At 41.5% G+C, this 7,888-nt stretch overlaps 1 non-coding gene across 1 annotated transcript; it reads left to right on the forward strand.

The window, feature by feature from the left end:
• Positions 1–6,629: 6,629 nt before the first annotated feature.
• On the forward strand, positions 6,630–6,758 carry LOC125934221 (small nucleolar RNA SNORA72). Its single transcript, XR_007461269.1, has one exon. It is a non-coding gene; the product is annotated as a small nucleolar RNA SNORA72 (small nucleolar RNA).
• Positions 6,759–7,888: the final 1,130 nt, after the last annotated feature.

The raw sequence follows: 7,888 nt of genomic DNA on the forward strand, positions 1-7,888 counted from the left end.
TTCTAAGAGTGGTTCCTCAGTCTGCTGTCCCCCATAGCTCTTGTCTCTGCCTGCTGAGTTGTCCTCGATTTTGTTTTCCTTCTTGGCTGTTTCCGAAGAGGGATTGGAAGATCTACTTTTGAAGGACTTTCTCAGCCTGCTTCTTGTGTCTTGAATAATCTTGGTTTCTTTTAAGGCATTCTTTGTGTCAAAAACCAAACTCACAAATTTTTGTTAACATTTTTTGTCTTTATTTTTAAAAATTAATTAATTATTTTTTTAGTTTATATCCAAGTTAGTTAGCATGTAGTGCAACAATGATTTCAGAAGATCCCTTAATGCCCCTTACCCATTTAGCCCATCCCCCCCTCCCACAACCCCTCCAGCAACCCTCTGTTCTCCATATTTATGAGTCTTTTATGTTTTGTCCCCCTCTCGGTTTTTATATTATTTTTGCTTCCCTTCCCTTATGTTCATCTGTTTTGTATCCTAAATTACTCATATGAGTGAAGTCATATGATATTTGTCTCTCTGTGACTAATTTCGCTTAGCATAATACCCTCAAGTTCCATCCATGCAGTTGCAAATGGCAAGATTTCATTCTTCTTGATTGCCAAGTAATACTCCATTGTATTTATATACCACATCTTCTATATCCATTCATCCATTCATGGACATTTGGGCTCTTTCCATACTTTGGCTATTGTAGATAGTGCTGCTATAAACATTGGGGTGCATGTGCCCCTTCGAAACAGCACACCTATATCCCTTGGATAAATACCTAGTAGTGCAATTGCTGGGTTGTAGGGTAGTTCTATTTTTAATTTTTCAAGGAACCTCCATACTATTTTCCAGAGTGGCTGCACCAGTTTACATTCTCACCAGCAGTGCAAAAGAGCAAACCCACAATGTTTTGGAGACATGCTTCTCTCTCTATGCAATTATTGATGTTTTCTGCATTTTATATTGCTGCGGGACAATGCCCTTAACAATTTTGAATGCCCATTTGTTGAGTTTAGTGAGTCTGCAAGGCACCACCTTATTTATCTAAGAGGTCTTTTTTTTAAAGTGTATTTCGTTTTGAGAGAGAGCACGCGAGAGAGTGCACACACGAGTGGGGGAGGGGCAGAGAGAGAGGAGACAGAGAATCCCAAGCAGGCTCCATGCTGTCAGTGGAGAGCCCAATGCAGGGCTCAAACTCATGAACCGTGAGATCATGACCTGAGCCAAAATTAAAAGACACTTAACCGATTGAGCCACCTACATGCCCCAATTATCCAAGAAGTCTTAACAAAAGATCTCACAGACACACCTTGATTTGTCGTTACCCATGGCCATGTCTTAATTTGAGAATCTTTTCTGGCTTGAAAGGTTGAGGATGAAAACAGTCTTATTTTCCAAGTTAGCAGAGTATGGCACATCTCTATTCCAAGTTCAACTTGCAAGTTGTTCAGTTATTTTCTGAGTTCATCTCCTTCTTGTAATACTTCATTATATACAGCTAGTTCGAAACAGCTGACACAGTATTCTGCCTTAAACTTTCTTTGCTGAAGTCTAAAATTTCATCAGGAACATTTTCTAACTTACATTACATAGTTTGCCACTATGATAACATGAGTCCCCAACTTGCCATTCTCTTAAAACAGTTTTCTTACCACTTTTCTAGGTTTCTACAGCAGGTTTATTTCCATTTTTCTAGACTCTACCTACCACCTGGTCACAAAGCCAATGCCATATACCTTGGGTTTTTGTTATAGCAATATCTGTGCACCTGCCTACCAATTTCTGAGTCAGTTATTTATTGCTACAGTAATGGGACACAACCACCAGCCCAAATTCCCTGGCTTAAAATAATGTGTTTATTAGTTATGCCTGTAGGTTCTTGGGTGGACTTGTATATCTGGAGGTTGGTTGACTGTCAGCTGCTCTAGCTGGGATCACTGGAGCAACTTAGTCCTGCTACATATGTCTCTTGTCTTCCAGCAGGCTAGCCTGGTGATGTTCTCATGCTGGTAGCAGTGCTGGAGAGCACGCAAGCACCACATGCAAGTGCTTTTCAAGACTCTGTGCTACACTGGCTAACATCCCATTAACCAAAGTGAGTCACATACCAAGTCCAGGGTTGGGGAATTCTACCCTGCCCACTAAAAGGTAATGATATAGGGACAGGCAAAGAATTAAGGTCATTTGTGTAACTGATACAGATAGAAAGTGAGAAAGGACGTTACCTCTAATGCTGGCCCATGAAGGACACTTGGGGTCCAAGATCTGGCGTTCAACTGGGAATCAAGAACGACTTTGCAAATCAGAAGAGACAATCAACTTTTTGTATCAGAGGAGAAAATGAGGGTCTAATTCAGCAGCAGGGCACCATGACCATGATGGAGACAGGACAGACAGCAAAATGAAAGTAAGGAGGGTGTTTGATATTACAACTTTGGTAATTTGTATATTTATTTTCACAGAAGAGATCTCATCCAGTAGGTAAGGGATGTTAGGAGCAGAATCTGGTGTTCTAGGAAAAGGATTAACAAGAACTAGTAGGGGCTGAAGGCTCTAGTCATGCTAGTTAAGATTCAAGGTTATGTTTTGTCCTATGGCACGGGGGAGATTAGAGCACTTGGCAGGGAAAGAGTGGACTCTTGAAAATGGAGTCTCATTATCAAAGAAGGGGTTAAGGATGTGGAAATTATGGGAATCTGTGTAGAAAGCGTTAAGTGTGAAACTGAGAGGAGTGTGAGATTTCACCCTTCTTTACAAGTTCACAGGTCAGCCTGCCACACTTATATATATACTGACAGGAAGCAAGCATGAGGTCCCTGGATCAGAGACTGTTTATTACTCACAGAGCCTTGCGCATGGATTTCGAAGCCCCAATTCCTACAGAACTGCAGGAGAGCTACCTAGAATGTTGTAGTTAAAGCACTACAGGCCAGAGGAAATTGTTCTTCTTTCCCAGTGTGGTCACGGTAGCCCCACTGACAGAGGAGTGTGTGTGGGATTAGGGGCTTGGAGGGCAGAGGGAGGTGAAGTGGGGAAAGCAAGGATAAACTGGGATCCACGGGTACTAGCTGGGATCCAGGAGGATGGACTGCAATCTGTGTTGGTCTCTCCCTGCCTTCTAACCTCCAACTTTGGTGATGGATATGTGGACCTGCAGCAGGGGGCAGCCTTGGCAGCAGGCCTCCTGGCCTCGGAGTCACAGAGGTTGAAGCAGGGGATTCAGCAGGAGCTAGAGTTGCTGTAGGCCAGCAAGGTGAGCAGGCAGACCAACAGTGCTTCCGGCCCTGCTCTGACCTTCAGAGCCTTGAAAGCAATGTGGCTGCTACTTCACTGCCATCTTCCAAATCGCCCGCAAAATGTCTCTTGCCCTCCCTGCAGAATTACACACACACACCCACGTGCGTGCACACACATACACACACACATGTACTCACGCAGGAATTCTGGGAAATGTAGTTTGAGCTTATCTAAATTGATAGTCCTTATCCCCATGCCCTGATCTGTGTTAATTAGACTCAGGAGACACCTCGGATTCCTCCTTTCACTCTGGTCTTACATACAGGCTTTCAGACTGTTTATAAATCTTTCAGCCTTCTCTTCTCTGCACTATGCCATCCTAAGCCTCCGTCTTTTCCTTGTATTTTTGCCACTCTTGAATCATCCTCTTTCTCTTATTTGTATTCTCCGAGACTCCCCATCACTCCGTAGATGATGTGGCTGTGTGCCAGGTAGTACCCTGGCAAAGCCCCAGTGAGTCTCGGCTTATAGGAATGAGAACCTCATGGTTCCCATGCTTTGTTCTATTTCCTTATGATTTTGAAGCTGTGTTTATGCTGAGCTAGGTGTGCGTTGTGTTTCTGCAGTCAAGTGTGCCTTGTTAGGAAGCCTGTCTTCCATACAGATTTACTGAACCTGCTGCCGACTGCATGCCCTGATTGCGAGTGGGTCAGAGTGTTTTTCCTAACAAAGAAGAGCAGTATGCTTTGGCACAGCTGCTTGGTATTTTTCCTAGAATGCTAGAAGGAAGCAGACATTCATTTGGTTTTGCCAGTCTCTCTTTGTCTAAATTGTCCCATTTGGCTTAGCCTGTTGGCTTTAGTCTATTAGAATAGCGATGTAGGAAACCATTCCTCTTGGTTTATGAGCTTGAACCCAAGTGCATCAACATGTGCCTTAGCAGGACAGAGATTTACATAAATATTTCTGGGCTATCAGATCTCTGTGAGGACCATTTCCACGTTCCAGATGTAGGGTATGAATGTTCAAATCCCACGTGGAGATCACAGTTCACTAACTTGTGGATGGCCCTGCAGAGTAAAGAAGTGATTCAGTATAATGACTCTTCACGCTGTAGATGAGAGACCCAGAAACCACCGTTCTTTTGGCGCTGTTTTAAAATTTGGGCAAGGAGCCACATTTCTGAGGGAAGGAAAACTGCATTTTCCTTTTTGTAGTCATAAAAAAAATCTTGAGCATTTCGGAATAAGCAATATTCATCTCTCAATTAGTATTAACAGCTAATCAGGGTGCAGCAGGATAGTAGAGCTCTCGTCAAACAGCAGGCAGCTTGTTTTATTTTTTCAATGCCACTTAAAGATTATTTGAAAAATCTCCTTCAGAGACCAGTGTGTGGGGAGCCATGTACCCTCAGTCAGAATTTAAAGTGATCCAAAATACAATATTAATGATTGATGCACAAGCTCACAGTTTGGTGCTGGGGTTTAATTAGATAAGCATTGCAGCTGTTTTCGGGTGCAGGCAACTTGATGGGGAGCAAAGCTGTTATGTGACTTCCCATCTACAGGGTATCTATTGAAGCGGAAACAGAAGCAAGCTACTAGGAATTATGATGATGACATTCTTTTGCAGAGCTGAAACGAGCAGACATCCGATTGTGGGGGAGGGAGAAGCATTTTGTAATTAAAAAGGTGGTCTTGGATCTTCTATTCAATTTGATGATGAACTGAACACTCATAAAAAGCAGCTCATGTAGCCAAGCCATGATCTGGCGAGACACGTGCAAAGCTCTTGCATGTGTGGCCCCCTTGGTCCATATATCACTTTGCAGCATACAAAATCCTCTTGTCTCAAATCCATCCTTCACCTTGTAGGCATCCCAGTTGCCATCAGGCCATCTAGTGTCTCGTTCATGCAGACATATACCTGCAGTAGCTGCTTTGGAATCACTCGATCTCCCTGAAGACTTGAGAAGAACTTAAACTTGGTTCAATAGTGTTTCATTTCACTGAGTCAAAGAGATTGTCAACATCTAATTACTGTAAATTTGGAGTCGTCTGTGTCTCATACTAGAAATGACTAGAATGTGCTGGATAGTGTCTGTCTGCAACTAAGCTTCAGCAGGTGTGTGTGACCTCTATCACATGACACAGCTAAAGAGTACAATTTGTTGAAGCTCATTGTAAATTAAATGTGCAAGACTTCAAGAATGCGTCCCACTGGACTGAGGCTCGGAACTCTCACACTGAAAGTAGTATTGTTAAATTGATCTTTAAAACCTCTCTTTCCAACAAAAAAGGAGCCTGTCTAGTCTAGGTGTTCTATGTTGTGAAATAATTATAATAGCCATCTATGAAATAAATTCTTGATGGCTCATTGTCAATATCTACAAAATGTGTGGTTACATATGACCGCTAAGTATTTTATTTTTATTGTGTAGTGAATTTTAATGAGCCTTCTCCTGATTGTTTTAAATCAATTTATGAGAATGTAGAATGAACCTCTTTCAATGTAAGTCAGGGAGAAATGAATCTTTTGGGAGGTACATTAACTCTCTTGGGTCATTAAGCTGTCATTCCTTGAACTGAGAAGGGATATGTGCACTGCTTTGTTCCTTCTTGTTAAAGGTGTCACAAGGGGAACAACCAGGAATTAGAAAAGTTGAAAGGTCCTAGTTTGGCCATTTCCTAGCTGAGTGATCTTGGTGTGTTTGCTAAGCCTTGAGCCTCTCTTTCCTCATCTGCAAATTGGAAAGAATGACCCCTTCCCTCCTTATATTCTGGGGCAATATTGAGTATCCAATTGGATGGAATGTGTCTTTAGGTTTAGACCTGAAGCTGAGTGTTTCTAATATTCTTCAGATGCACTTATAATCAATTAATAGTGGCTTCTGTGAGGCAGGTCTCCACAGTCCACACCATAAAGCTACTGAGAACAGATGACTGTCTCCTAAACTTTCCACTGAGAAAGGACAATGGCTGTGCTTGGGTTTCCAAAGCTTTTCCTAATGGTAATACTTTTACCACCTGTTATTGGAGGGAGTTTGGAAGGAGTGTAAGATCATTCACACAGACATAAAGATGAGGAAAATCAGATTTTGTGCACAATTGATTAAATTATAAGTTAAAACCTGGACCCATGCCTTCTGGTTCCAAGGTGAGTGTTGTCCTCTTTCTGGTGGATTGTCTCTGCAGACAGCCTGCAGATAAATGGAAATGGAGAGGTGGACTATAGAGGAAATGTGTGTTTGACTTTGGAATTGAAGAGTGCAGAGAACAACAAAACAGTAATTCATTAGAGAAGGTCAGTAAGCTTAGCAGCAAGCTTGTCAGAAGCACACTGAGGATAACTGCCTTGTGTATGCATGACAGTTGGCTGTATGGAGGATTTTTTAAAAAGTAGAACGTACTCCACGAATATTCTTGTTCTGATTTTGTAATAATCAGGGGAGGCTAAACATTCCCTGTATTAAGACCATGCATGTGTCCCGAGATCTAGTTCTTTCCCTAGGTCTGGTTTTATCAATGCTCATGATAAACCAAGTCTGATTTATATGATGCATCTTATGTGGGAAATGTCTGTGACTCCATCTATATGATCATCCTTGGGAAATGACAGCACAGCTGGTGAAATAACTTTTGAAGATAAACATTGCTAATTTGATGATTACCAGTTACTATTAAATGAATTGTAAAACTATTGTATTTTATTTTTTGAAAAAAGAAAAGTAGAACGTACTCCTTTTAGTGCATGAAATAATGATTGTCGAACAGTTGCAAGTGATGCTTCTATACTTGTTCCCTTGATAAAATAATTGATAAAGCTATGGTTCATTTGTGTCTTTTCTTTTTTTAAAAAAAAAATTTCTTTTGAAAGCGAGAGAGAGCAAGAGGGGCGGAGGGAGAGAGAGAGAGAGAGATTGAGAATCTTAAGCAGGCTCCACTCTCAGCACAGAGCCTGATGCAGGGCTTGATTCCACAACCCTGAGATCATGACCTGAGCCGAAACCAAGACTCAGACACTCAACTGGCTGAGCCACCCAAACACCCCCTTTGTGTCTTTTCTAATTGATGCTGATGGAAAAGTTGACAATAGTAAGTAGTAGGAATATTGCAGTACTCCATTATAGAGATGGATTATAGTGCTTTAAACATTACCATGCATCTTAAAGGCAATCAGTAAAAATTACTGATGCTGGATTGAATTGATGAACCAAACAAAGCCTGGTGGTCTACTGAGTGAAAAGTAGGCATGAATATTCTGGGTGGAATGTAAGAAGTGCTATTAAAAAGTTAATGTGTAGGTAGTAAACACAGATCTTGAAATATACAAACAAGCACTTACTTGTAGAATAATAGTAATGGTGATGAATGATAATAGCAATTACTTTTACTTGGTGCTTATTCATCTTCCAATCCTGTGAATATTTTTTCCCAGAGTTCTAGTTTAGATTCTCTTTTCTCTCTATATAAATACTCTCCTTGGGCTTCATTATCTGCCCTAAGGCTGAATTTACCATCTGGGTAGCAATGACCCAAGGCAAGCAACCTCCCATGTGCCTCAGGCATGCACACCTCTGAACACTCTGGTAGCATTTTTCACATGTCTTCTATATCAGGCAATTGCAACCATGGATCTGAATAAAATGGCCTATAGACACAAGATAAAG

This window comes from Panthera uncia, assembly GCF_023721935.1.
Source record: "Panthera uncia isolate 11264 chromosome A1 unlocalized genomic scaffold, Puncia_PCG_1.0 HiC_scaffold_16, whole genome shotgun sequence".
In the NCBI taxonomy this organism is placed as follows: domain Eukaryota; kingdom Metazoa; phylum Chordata; class Mammalia; order Carnivora; family Felidae; genus Panthera; species Panthera uncia.